The following is a 12714-nucleotide window of genomic DNA, read 5'->3' as shown; positions in this document are numbered from 1 at the left end:
GAGAGCGTCCCCAGGCTGGCAAACACCCAGCAGCTCTTCTGCATAGCTTCGAGTTCGCCTTCAAGTATTTCCTCTGAACAGAGACAGATTTTAAGCCCTATCCCAGGTGTCAGACCTCTGCCCGCTCCCGGTCCTGCAGAGTGCCCCTGCACCCGCACGTGCACACGAGCCCCTTCACGTTTGCTGCTGCTTGCAGGTGGAAATCACACGTCAAGAAAAATCATCTGCACCAGGGGAGAGGGGCAGCTACCGCACGCCACCAGCCTCTGCCCTGTGAGTGACCGGGGCTGGGGGTGCAGGAAGAGACGGGCAGCACCTCTCCAGTGCCACATGGAACGCTGAGCAGCGGTGCGGGGCCAGTGCTGTGAGCGGTGCTGCTGGCACTGCCTGCCATCCGCACACCCATCCGTGCCATCACCAACGGCTGCTGGTGACCTGCAGTGGCAAAAGGCACACCAAGCCCGTGCCGATGGGGGCATGTAAGCCGCTCTCTCAGTGCCACTTTTTGGAGCAATCTCTCTTTACAGACTAGCTAATCGAGTTGTGCCGCCACTCTTTTTTTATTGAGCCATAGAAGTGTCTGTAATGAGAGATTAAAATAGTAGTCGTGCCCTGTGATTTATTTTTGAAATTCTTGTGTCTACGTGCGTGTAAACTACACCACGTCACCCGGCTGCAGACCGAGGATAAATAATGCATTGCAATATATTAAGCGAATGAGAATGCAAACCACAGAAAAATATGTAGAAGAGGAAAATGCATTTGCTGGGTGGTAAGTTATTGGACCTTTAAAGGCAGGGAAGGGAGAGGCTGGGGAGGAGGGGGGGTTTGCTCCTGCCTTCCCTCCCGCAAATAAATCACCAGCCTCGCAGTACTCGCGCCTGAATAAAATATGACAGGTCTCTCTCGCAGGGCCAGCACGCGGCTCTGTAACAAGTCGCACCGCTCGCCATGCATACTGACTGCAAATTGCGTGGGTTATCAGACGCCGCCATAAAAAAAACAACCCTCTTCCCCCAACTGATTATGAACCTCATGCATAGCAAATGACAGAGCAATAACGCTCGTGTTGCCTGCAGCGGAGGTAAAAAAAAAAATAAAATATTTACAGACTGACAGGCTAATGGACACTTTCCCAAAGAGCGGTTAGAAAGAAGTAGTAAATGGGCCCGTGCTGATGCAGGGCAGCGGGCCCGGTCAGGGATCAAGACACACAGCACCATATCGGATAACACATAATTGGCAGGTCACATCCAAATGAGTGTAGTCATGCATCATCCGGAAGGCTTTTGCTGGTTATAAAGACACTTGTAAACAATTCAGCCGCTGAACATGGCAATAATATGTTGATCCGGCATGTAATGAGGTGTTCCTGGAATCAATAAACTAGTCATGAAGAGCAGGGAGCAAGGTCAGCGCCTGCCTTTTTGATGACCTTTCCTGGCTGGTAAGGACATCATATACTCTGAAGAGGACTTTTCTCATATTGCAGAAGGCGCCGAGTGTCAGAACTTCCATTCGCAGCAAGCAAATGAACAGCCGGGCTCTGCATGCTAATGAAGTCCAGGCTATTTTCCACCTTTTCATCTGCACATTATGCTCTTGACTTTGGAGAAGGTGGGAATTAGGTTGGACCCTCGTGTCAGACTGCCTGATGGCTCAGCTCCGGAAAACTGGTAATTGAAGCTGATGACTGATGCGGAGGAGGCCTGAATTTGGAAATAAACAGTTTCAAGCACTGCATGTCATTTCTAGAGAGACTGCTGAGTGAATGGAAATGAGCTCTGTTTCTCCAATCTAATGCAGTTTCTCAGCAGGAAAAACACCGTCTTTGAGACAACAATGCCAGTCATTAAGATTTAAATGTTCTGGCGATAATGTAAGGAATCGCACCTGCCTTCGCAAACAGCACTTATGGAAATGCTGCCCCATGCCACGGTCTGCATTTCATCTCCAGCCCCCCTGGCGCCGGTCCTGGAGGGGTCGGGAGGCTGCAGACACCGGTGGGCGGAGGGCACGTGTGGTGCTCTGCTGTTGCTAGCTGGGTCAAAACGCAGGAAAAAATATCGGTGACGCGGAAAGTGTGGTTTTTGAAGAATCCGTAACTAAAAACAATGCTTACTGCACTGCATCTGCACCGTTTAATTGCTCATCCCGAGTGCATTTAGCAGAAAGCCCGCTGGCCTCGTCCTCCACCGCTGCTCACTGAGGTGGCCTTAATTCACGTCAGCCCAGCCACCAGCCCTGGAAAGATAAAAAAAGAGTTTCTAGACAAGGCACTTAAAGGCCGATATTTTCAGATGTGAATGTGAACACTCTGCCAGCCTAGCTGCTGGGAAATAACATTTGAAATATTGTGAGTCCCTTCAAAATCCCACCTGGTGCTGCGAAGCTGCAGAGCAACTTGTTTGCTGGGGCAGAGGCAGCTCAGCAGCCCTGCGGCAGTTTTAGGGCTGTGGGGACATGGCCATCAGCTAACGATTCGTTATCTAAGGCACGCTAGCAATGCCGTGCATGGGTCTGAATAAGCAGCTAGCCATCCTGCTGCTGCCAGAGGAAGCATATTTTGGGTCTCACGCTGAGAAGTGGAGACTCTTGCCTACAGCCCGTTCTGGCTGACCAGGGAAGCGGCAGAGGATGCTTCAGCGCACACCGCTCCCATTTGACACTGCTGCAAAGCCCTTATGTCCACCTGTCTAGAATGGTTCACGCATAACATGGAAAATAAAGGCTATTTGTGCTTTGAATGTTCTTTTTTTTTAATATATATTGTGTTGGTTTCTTTCAAACCCAAGTGCTACCCCAGCAGCTGATAGCTCAGTCCCCGTTGCAGGCTCCCCCCAGGCGCGGGCAGGACGGGGACCCGCAGGCTCCCTGTCTCTCCAACAGCGGCATGCCGAGAGGCGGTGTAAGGTGGGGTGTGCTGCAGGCAGGGGCTCCCCAAAAACCACTCAGCACCCTGTCCAGAGCCCACTGCTCTCAGTGCTCCCCTGCATCCTCACCAGGGCAGCCACTTCCCACTCCCTGAAACTGCTGCCCACTGCCAAAAGCTGTCGTCTTCCCCCTCGGAGGTGGCTGCATCTCAGGAGTGGGTCTGTTTGTATAATAGTTTGCAACCCCTCAACATGAAAGGATATAGAAGGATGCAAGTTATTATTATGAAAATGAACCAAGCAACAGACAAAAATATTCAGAAGATGTAATCTGCCATCCCTACAATGCACTCGCGGAGAAGAGCACTTGGCAGACAGAAGAGTAGTCGTCAGATACATTGCCTTTTGTTAAATTGCTTTTGCTCTGACAGTGCCTTTTAAAACCACATGCAATCTTAATGTAAAATACCTCATACCTAAAGGTATAGGGCCAGTGCTGGTCTGCAGTTTGGGATTTGTCCAAAGCAATTCACTGGCTTAATACCACTATTCCTCATTTTAATCACACGACAAACATGGGAGGCTGAATTCTGCTTGCAAGAAACCATGGACCTGATCCAAACATCACTAAAAATCAATTGAGCAAAGGTTTATTTCTTTAAAGAAGTGAAGCCAGCCTGCCACCTCACTTTCTTCCAAACCTTTGTCATCGTCAGCAGGTACGAAAGGGTCTCAGTCAGCTTTGCCATGCAAGATGGGGGGGAAATTCAGCCTTTTGATTTTTTCATAGTTTTAGCAAATGGTTCAAAGTAAGGAGTTGCTACATGCGGTAGTGTGAGAAACTATTGCATTTTTATTTTCCAAAGATTGAGCAATGGAGAAAAAAAAAACCCAACCAACCAACCAGCGCCTTTGTGTCAGCCGGCCTGCCCCTGTTTTTGCTGTGGCAGACAGGGGCAGGCCGTGGGCGACTGAGCCCAAGATCGCTTGAGGCCAAAGGTTTGGTTCTGCACCCTGCAACTCAGTGCTTAACGCAGTGCCCTCTGGCCTCCCGCAGAGGCCAGTGAGGTGCCAGTTTCACCCTCCGGCTGCCTGAAGGGAGCCGAGACGCTGGAAGTGAGCGGCAGCATCTCCGGCGCCATTCATGAAGGGCAGGTGTATATCGAGGCAGGCTGTGGCGGGGTGACGCTGTCTTCGGGCTCACCCCATCCATCAGCACTCCTCCCGGCCTCCCAACTTCATTAATAACCTCCTTCCCTATGCTAATTCCATCAGAAAATTATGCGGACTGTTTATATTTCTTTACAGCCAGAACAGGCTGCTGACACAAATCAGCCATTAGCGATTCACATTGAGGAGTCTCCGCTAATTGTGCAGAATGTAATTAGTGATTATGTAATATCTAAGCTCTTGCAACTGTCATTAATGTCCACTATTCACCAGGGATAGTTCTTACTGAATTAGAGAATGATTACTGCATGGTAAATCTACTTAATCCTAAATATGCTAATTAACACTGTATGCACTTTAGACAGTGGTTAAAAGCACTAGTAACCTCAAAAAAGGTTGCCATACACCAGAATCTAAATTGCTTGCAATGGATTTTCCTTCAAAAGGTAAATTCATTTAATTAAACGGTATAGTAAACCGTTAGGCACAGCTATTGATTAGTGCAACCCAAGCAAGGGTTTTCTGTAACGGATCTAGTGAGGTGCCACCGCAGGGCAGCCATGCTCTGGCAGCATCCCGGTCCTCCCTCTGGCAGTGTCCCGGTCCAGGTGCCGCCTCGGCAGAGACCCTCAGCGAGGGGGCTCCGTGCATGCCCATACACACGCGGATACTCCCCAACAGGCACGAGATCGCCAGTGGAGCCTTATGTAAAACAGCCTTCTGAAAGCTCTCCCTCCAGGATTAAATACCGTATTCCTTAGGTCATAAACCATAATATTGCTGCAGGCAGATACAGTAGCTTCCCTCAATAAATTCTTACTTAAATCTTAATTTTAAGATTTATTTGTGTAAACCAGACTTTAGATATTAAATACTGCCTACTAAATGAATGGAATAAATACAGCAATTGTACAGTTTTTGAGACGTCCCTTTTGAATGCCTGGGGTGTTTAATGTATCCTGGTTTTCTGTAACAAAAAAACAACAACAACAAAAAAGCTATGGCTGTCATGAACCCCGAAGATAATAGCATTTTGTGATTTATGAAGATTCTTCCTGCTTATATATTTTATATAAATAATACTCCTGTGTGTATCTCTGCACTCATTCATTTTTTTTTTGATTAAAAGCTGCACAGGCTGTAAAAAGAGTTTGCGTAGTAACATTTAAAATCAGCTTACAAAAATTGGATAACTAATACATCAGACACAAAATAAGTCATTGTAGCAACCATACCAAAAGGAAAATTAACAGCTCAATGCAATCCACGACACGCTTTTATCAGCAGACTGACACAACAAAAGAACACAAAACAAAAATTCCCACAAAAGAAAGTTCCTCAATGAAAAATAAAAAGTGAAAACTACGATAAGAAATTAAGCACACTCTTAATTTACCTGGGTGTATTAAATGTTCGTAACTGATAATGAGATTGCAAGTGCTCTTTGAAAGCTGCGTGATGCAGCGCGTGTTGCACTGACACACTGCGCCGGTACGGAGGATGGCAGGGGGGGGCTGCGGGAGGGCCCCCCTGCCACCCGGCAGCTTTGGGGGTGCGGGTTTCGCCCCAAAGGCTGCTTTCATCTTCCACGGAGGCCGACGGCATCCTCTGCTCACCAGATCTGACGGGGAAGCACCGGTGGAGGACGGCCCTGAGGTCAGAGCCCAGCGGCAGAGCCGATGGCACCCACCGTTTCTGTGGCGGGGGAGATGCAGGACACCCCTGGGGCCTCCACCGTGGCCGGGCAGCACCTCCAGCAGAGCCCGGCCTGGGGACAGCAGCGCCGAGCTGCCTGCCTGCCCGCGGTGCCACGGCACGTGCAGTTCGCCCAGGACCCGCCGCAGTCCTCAGCCATGCTCGCCCGGGGCCGCTGGCAGGCTCTGCTCCTGCCGCTGGAACAGCTCCACGGCCTGGGAAGGGCCTCCCTGTCCCCTCTGCTCGCGGAAGATGACCAAAGGGGACCTGTGCTGCCAACGACCCCAAACCCATCTCCCTGGGAGCTGAGGCTTATGGTCCCGCTCCCCCTGAGAAAAAACACTGCTCTAGACTCCAATTCAGAACCCAGAGCTTTAGACTGGTATGGCAGCTTTAAAGCTGCTGCCTGGACCTCCAGCAATACTTTTGGGTTTGTTCACCTCTATTTAATTAAAAATACTTTCTCTAGCCAGCCCAGATGACTCTGACCTTTCGTCACTGCTGTTCTCGAACACCAAGCTGCCCTGGGTCAAAACCAGCTGGAAGATGCTCACTGGCCCTGCGGTGCCGGCGCGGCCCTGGGGTGCCCGGTGGGCATTGCGCTGGGGCAGAGCTGTGTTTTAAACAGCCCACTGTGGGTTATGAATGCGTTGAACATTTATATTCACTTTTTAATGAAAGTTTCTGGAAGGTTTAGGCTAAGCAGACTCAGTATGCATGGGTGACAGCCTTATAATCCAGCGATTTAGCAGCCCCGACGCATTTACTTTATAAAGGAGCTGTAACAGCCTATAGCATTGAAGAGGAGACATCTCTGGCACCTAAATAAAGATTTACACAGAAGGCCTGACCCTAATACTGACTTAGAGGATTATTTTCAATCATCATTGTCAATAACACAGGCCCTGAAGTTGGCAAACCCTCCTTGCCCTGGAAGAGGTTTGCAGGGTCAGCTCCATGTGTTTTAAATGCCCCTATACATATGGCAGCCTGTAATTACAAGATAAAAATATATGTGCAGAAGTGGGGAAGGAGACGGGCAGGCTAAGTCTGCGAGTTCACACGTGGCATCCCTGCGCTACAGATGGGTCTCACGTGGCTTTGAAAACCTGGGTTGCCCTGCGCTGCCCTGCTCCTCCTTCCCAGAGCCGCCTTCCCGAGCGGGGCGGCGCAAGTGGTCCTCAAATCCACGCCACCCTCTGGGGAGGCGGTTTGTTGGGGTGCTCCTGGCTCTCCCCAAATCCCCAGCTCCTGGAGCAGGGCTCCCTGAGAAAACCGCTAGCCTGTGCAGGGATGCTAAAGTCCTCAACAGCAAACCAGGCAGCAAATAAAAAAATAGCCTGAGCTTTTTTTCAAAGTTACTCTTATTTTTAAAAACATCGTGAGCCCTGGCTTCCAAATCTTGGATGCTGCCAGGAGAGGAAGCACTTCACTGTCATTAGCGGCACCAGCAGGCAAGCGAAGCAGTGTCCCTGAAGCCTCTCCAAAACAGCTAATTCCCCTCGTGCGTGCTCCCGAGCATCGCTTTCCCCCTCCCCGTGCTGCTGCGGTATCGTCTCATTAACACAGCCCTTCCCAACCGGTAATAGCAACCCTGGCCTTAAATACCTCTGTGTAGCGACATTAATTCCTCAAACAGCGCTCTTACCTTGTAGAACGGTAAGCCACAGAAGACAGTCAATAGATGACGAGATAACAGTTGTTATTTCAAGCCTCCGCATGGCTGACGGGCTTTCTCTGCCACAATGCAGCTCACTCCAAGGTGATAAGCAAGCCCGTTATCGCAGCATCGTGCTCTCCCGGCGGGCATCCAGGGGGCTCCGGCTGCTGTCCCCCCGCCGAGCCCTGCTGCTGGCTGCTGGGGAGGCATGGCCCGCCACCAGGGCCTGGCAGCAGCATCCAGCCCGGCCGCGTCCGAGGGCAGCACCACTGCCACGCGGCAGCTGTAAGGGACCCCGAGGGGACATCAGGGCTCCACATGGTCACCTGCGAAAACAGCCTCTCCATCTGGAGAGGACACTTGGCTGGCTGCGGATCGAGGGTTTCCCCCCTGCCCCACCTCCCCCTCTTCTGGCTCATTTTGCAAAATATAGCAAGTATTTCTGCTTTTGCAGTCGCATGCCTCTGGTGGCCGTGGCCAAAGGCCCACCGAGAAGTACCTTGCACCGGGGCTGGGTGCAGGGGGGGCCCACCAGCACCCACGGCAGCAGCTGGAGCAGAGCCTCTAACCAGCTTCTAGCCCAGGTCTCCCGCTGCCTCCGACGCCTGAGGGACACATGCTCTGCCTCCAGAGCTTGCTCAGCCACATACACGCGCGCTGGGTTAAGGAGCAGAGCCTGCCATTCCTTACGCCTGAGCTTTTATGCTCCCGCTGGCTCCCAGCACCGCCACAGACCATCCTGCCTATGCCGAGAGAAGCATCCCAGGCCCTGCAGCACCCTCCGGTGCTCACACGCCCCCGAGGTCTGCTGGAGCCCACAGCAAAAGCCCCTCTGGCTGGCTCCCCCACGCCCAGAACACAGCCGCACGGTCCTGCAGCTCCACGTTACCCCCAGGAGCCCTGGAGGGGGTCACAACAGCCACGCCACCCCAGGGAAGGGGCTCAGACCAACCCTGCCAGCTTAAATAACTGCCATTTGCACCTTCTGATGCTCACCTGAGCTAGAGACCCCCAGCCACGTGCCCACATCCTCCTTCCCACTGGGGAGGCATGGTGGGGCTGGGGACACACAGGAGTGTGTCCTTCCCAGCCATGGGCTGGCCCACTCCCTGGGTGAGGGACTCACTGCCAAGCACGGGGTGGGCCAGAGACCACTGGGGCAGAGCTTGAGCTCAGCTCTGCAAAGCTGGTGCTTCCTGCGCTGCTGGACTGCGGAGAGAGGCAGTGGGCACAGGCAGGCATCGGGTCCCCCGGGCTCGCACCAGGGCATGGCACTAATTGCATTTGCTCTGATTTGTGCTCGTGCCGCTGCCCATCAGAAAAGCTCATCTTTCTCCAGATCTGCTTTTGGATCAGCGGGGAACAGCCAGTCTGCAGCTGTAACAGCATTCCCTTGAAAGGCCAAATACCGTATTCCAGCCAAAGCCTGTACGTACCCCATCGGTATTTTTAAGTAGCAACTCCAAATTATTGCCAGAGCAACTTACAAGGGAACTGAGTGGCAGTATAATTCAAAAGCAGACAGCAGCCCAGCGGCGTGCAGCCCAAGGCTGGGCAGCGCGGGCAGGGGATGCTCTGGGGAAGGACGAGGGAGGACGCTCGCAGTGGCTGGCTAGTGCCCACGGCCGCAGTGGCAGCGTGGGGCGCGACGGCCCCACTGTCCCAGCAGGCCCCCAGCTGGCAGCTCCCCGGAGGGCTGCGGGGAGCGGCGGGGGGGACGGTGGCACCCGAATGGTGAGGGGACAGGGAAGGTGCTGCCACCAGCACCGCCACCTCCCCGCAGGTTTGCCAAGCTCCAGCAGCTGCAGAGGCTCGGTGCTGCCGGCCAGGTTGCATCTCCCTGCTGCCAAGAAGGGGGTTTGTCCCTCTTTGCGGGGGGCTGAGGGCTGCAGAGCCCATCCAAGCCCTGGCCCCTGTTGCTCAGTGGCCAGCAATGCCTGTCTGCAGGAGCCACGCCTGTGCAGAGCCCTGCGCAAGCTTCCTCCCTCAAAGCCCAACACTTAATTTTTTTGCAAAATCAAATATTTCAGTGAGAAAAAATTCAAATAATTTCTGGCAGTAAAGTCAGAGCCGACACCTTCCCCTGGAATGCTCCTTCAGCCCCCTCGTGCCCAGCTGCCCCTCGTCCCCAGGGGGACCAGCCCGGGCTCCGGAGCAAGCATCCCACACCACTGTGCAGGAGGCAGGGAGGGCACGTGCTGTCCCAGCCCTCCGGCCAAGCTACCCACCGGCCCCACCGGCCCCTGGAGACCGAGCAGAGGGTTGGGGCCCAAGGCGGGCGGTTTGCAAGACAGATAACAAGCGAGGAGGGACCAGACTGCCCGCCTCCGCAGTTGTCCGCACTGCTGGCCGAAGTGACAAATCCAGAAGTCAACTGGGGAAAGAAATGGAGCCCCTTCTTCCTGAAAAGCTGCTGCAGCTGCCGAAGCCAGCGCCCAGGGGTGTCCCTGGTGCCGGGGGCAGCATGCACCAAGCACTGAGCCCACGCTCTGCCTTGTGCACGTAGACACAGGGAGCTACACGTGTGCATATGTGTGTGTATGTACACACAGGTGCACCGGCGTGCGCCTACATGCAAACACGGGCTTTCGGCCAAGGGGACAGCTCGTCAGAGCTGTGTTCAGTAATGACAATCACCAGTGATGGAAATGAAAGAATTAGCCGCACAATAAACCCCTAATTGCCTGGCAACAGCATTTAGGCCCCATTAGGTAGATTTGTAACTGCTTCCAGAGAAATAAACTCCTGTGTCATTAGATAACAAGGAAAGAAATAGGTTATTCCTTTTTTGAAAGGTATGAAAGCTTCCAACTGCCTGATGTATTCGCTTAGTAGATTATTTTCTGTCATCTCAGTTAATTGAATTTTATCCATTGCTCTTAGAATTCCTCCCTTTCGTGTAAGGTTAAAAAGTTCAGAGGAGTCATATTTTTGAACCTCGTCCATTTATCGCATAAGCCAACTCCAGCTGCACTAAGTGTGCTGGGGAACACGGAGTAACAAAAAACTATGCAATAATTGCTTTTTAGCATCTGGGTGAATTGGCGACCGAATAATTGTAAAGCGTCGCTTTTCAAAACGGTGTCCAGTTGGGATGCTGCTGGGAGTAATGGGAAGGTATCTGCTGTGCTGGGCAATGCACTGCCCTTGGGAGGTGTGCGGACCAGCCGGTTGTGCGATGGTCTCCACCTCCTCCCCCAGAAAACCAAATTGGAGACCCAGATTTAAACCATTTCCCTAAATTCCCCAAGGGCGGAGAGCCTGGCTGATGGCAGCCAGCCCTGCGAGGTGCAGCCCGGCTCTCCTCGCCGCTGAGCCGAAATAACTGCGTGTCGGCTGGAGTGCGACGGGAGGAGTGACAGCTTGGCAGCGCTTATCTCCGTGCGTCGGCTGAGCGGCAGGTCACCGCCGGCACGTGGGTGCCTGGGGGCGGATTTTCTGCTCGCCCTCATTGTTGGCCTCCGTAGGACCAATTTCAGACCCGTCAAAACGTATTATGGCAAACCTCCCCTGAACAAAACCCAACATCCAGCTCTTCCAGGATGTTTCCTTGACATGCCTCAGCCCAGGAAGCCCTTCCCAGCACACGCCATCACACATCGTCTCCGCTCAGCTCTTCATGACAGCGTCTCTCAGCTCCCTTCCTTCCTTTCCCTTTGGTAGCAGCATCAGCAATGCTCAGGTTTGCTTTTAAACCCTTCCCTACCCCTTTCCCTCAAGATAACCAAGGTAACAGACAAACTACCTGGGCTGGAGATCACTCTTGCCAGCTGAGACTTGCCTGTGGGAACTAACGCTGTTCTGGACCGGAGCTGGTCCTCCCTCCTGCCGTCTGTCCTTCCTCTGTGAAGCCCAGGGCAGCTGTGACGCATGCCGCAGGGGATGGGGCAGAGCTGTTCCCTGCACAAGTGGGGTTATTTTTTTCCCCTGGGTAAGGTAGTGGCATGGCATCTCTGAGCATGAGATGTGCAGAACCAGAAACATGTCCCCAGGATGCGTGCTGGGTAGGGTGGACGCTGAGCTAGGGGCAGCTCCATTCCCCATCTCAGTGAGCAGAGCAGCTCATCCTTGCTAACACCTTTGAAGTCACAGCCCTCTGCAAGCGTCTGCTTTTCTGCCAGGCCTTGCATCTCCATGGGAGTGAAAGTCCTGGGGAAACCAGAGGTGCACACAAATTATACCCGCTTCCCTGTAAGACATCAGTGACACCGTGTTAATACGCCCACCCACGGGATACGGACACGAGAGCGTGAGGGTGTGCGTGCCTGTGCTTGTGCCGGTTGCACAGACGCAGTGGTGTGGACAAGTCGGGGGGTACCCATGTCCAACACCCAGGCGTGGTGAGGTGGGCTGCTCTGAGCACCGCTCCATCGGTGGCTGTGTCACTCCACGCCACTCTCCTGTCCCTCGCCCCAAGCGGTGATCAGCCCTCACTTTCAAGCAGCACCCTAATTTCCTTCTTTCCAAAGCAAACCTAGGCAGATGTTCTTAATTTCTGAGTAAATCCATAACATACGTCATCCCTCTCATCATCCCTCAGGCCGCTGCTCTTAAACTTCAACACCTTCCCCCCTCTCGGTCACTCCCAATTACTCCTGTGAGGTGCTGGCACCTTTACAGCCTCTGGCTGGCACCTCCTTGCAGGGACCTGATAAGCAAAGTTAAAGTGTAACAGGGGCGATGGGGAGAGGCAGCTTCATTCTGATCCCCTGCAATATCTGCTGTGCAGAACAGCACCGCCCTTAATGAAATGGGGTGGCTTGGCTGCCGAGAGATTACCTAAATAATTGGTTGGTGACTCCAGAGCCGCTTGATTTTAAACACTTCTGAAAAGCCAGCTCCATTTTCTGCTTTGGTGCATACCAATTCCCTGCGCTGGCATATGAGAATAAATCAGCTCTGTCGGTAGGGCATTGTTATCCAGTTCCCAACTATTATGACATAGTTTCTATCAGAGCAGTTTTCTTCTCAGCCAGTCGAGTGGAATGATCCCTGAAAGCAGCAGTTTGTGGAATAAACGCACTCGGCTTCCTCCCCCCAAAGTCTCAGCATCGTCATAAATTTGTGATTGCCCACACGCACGCCAGCGGCCAACGGGGTGGCTTAGGAGAGCTCGCGTCCGGATAACAAGGACGTGGTAAAGTGCCTGGAAAGACAGTGGGGCTTTGAAGTGCTGGGGAGGGAAGAAGCAGCAGAAGACCCAAGGAGGAGAGGGGGAAAAAAGTAAGTATGGAGAGATAACTGATCTGGAGCGGCAAAGCCCAAGGTAACGAACCTTCCCAGGGGCTTGCCTTGGTCCCACCTGCATGCACCGTA

At 52.9% G+C, this 12714-nt stretch overlaps 1 long non-coding RNA gene across 1 annotated transcript in view; it reads right to left on the bottom strand.

The window, feature by feature from the left end:
* Window positions 1–740: 740 nt before the first annotated feature.
* LOC114017652 (uncharacterized) overlaps window positions 741–12714 on the bottom strand; it is a 90625-nt gene continuing 78651 nt past the window's right edge. The window contains exons 4-5 of the long non-coding RNA XR_008734967.1: window positions 2123–2244; window positions 741–1709 (exon numbers count right to left, since the gene is read on the bottom strand). This is a non-coding gene — a long non-coding RNA (uncharacterized LOC114017652). The remainder of the gene's footprint in view (window positions 1710–2122; window positions 2245–12714) is intronic.

This window comes from Falco cherrug, chromosome 13 (assembly GCF_023634085.1).
Source record: "Falco cherrug isolate bFalChe1 chromosome 13, bFalChe1.pri, whole genome shotgun sequence".
Classification (NCBI taxonomy): domain Eukaryota; kingdom Metazoa; phylum Chordata; class Aves; order Falconiformes; family Falconidae; genus Falco; species Falco cherrug.
The sequence above is the reverse complement of the archived record's forward strand: the minus strand, read 5'-3'. Positions and strand labels throughout refer to the sequence as shown.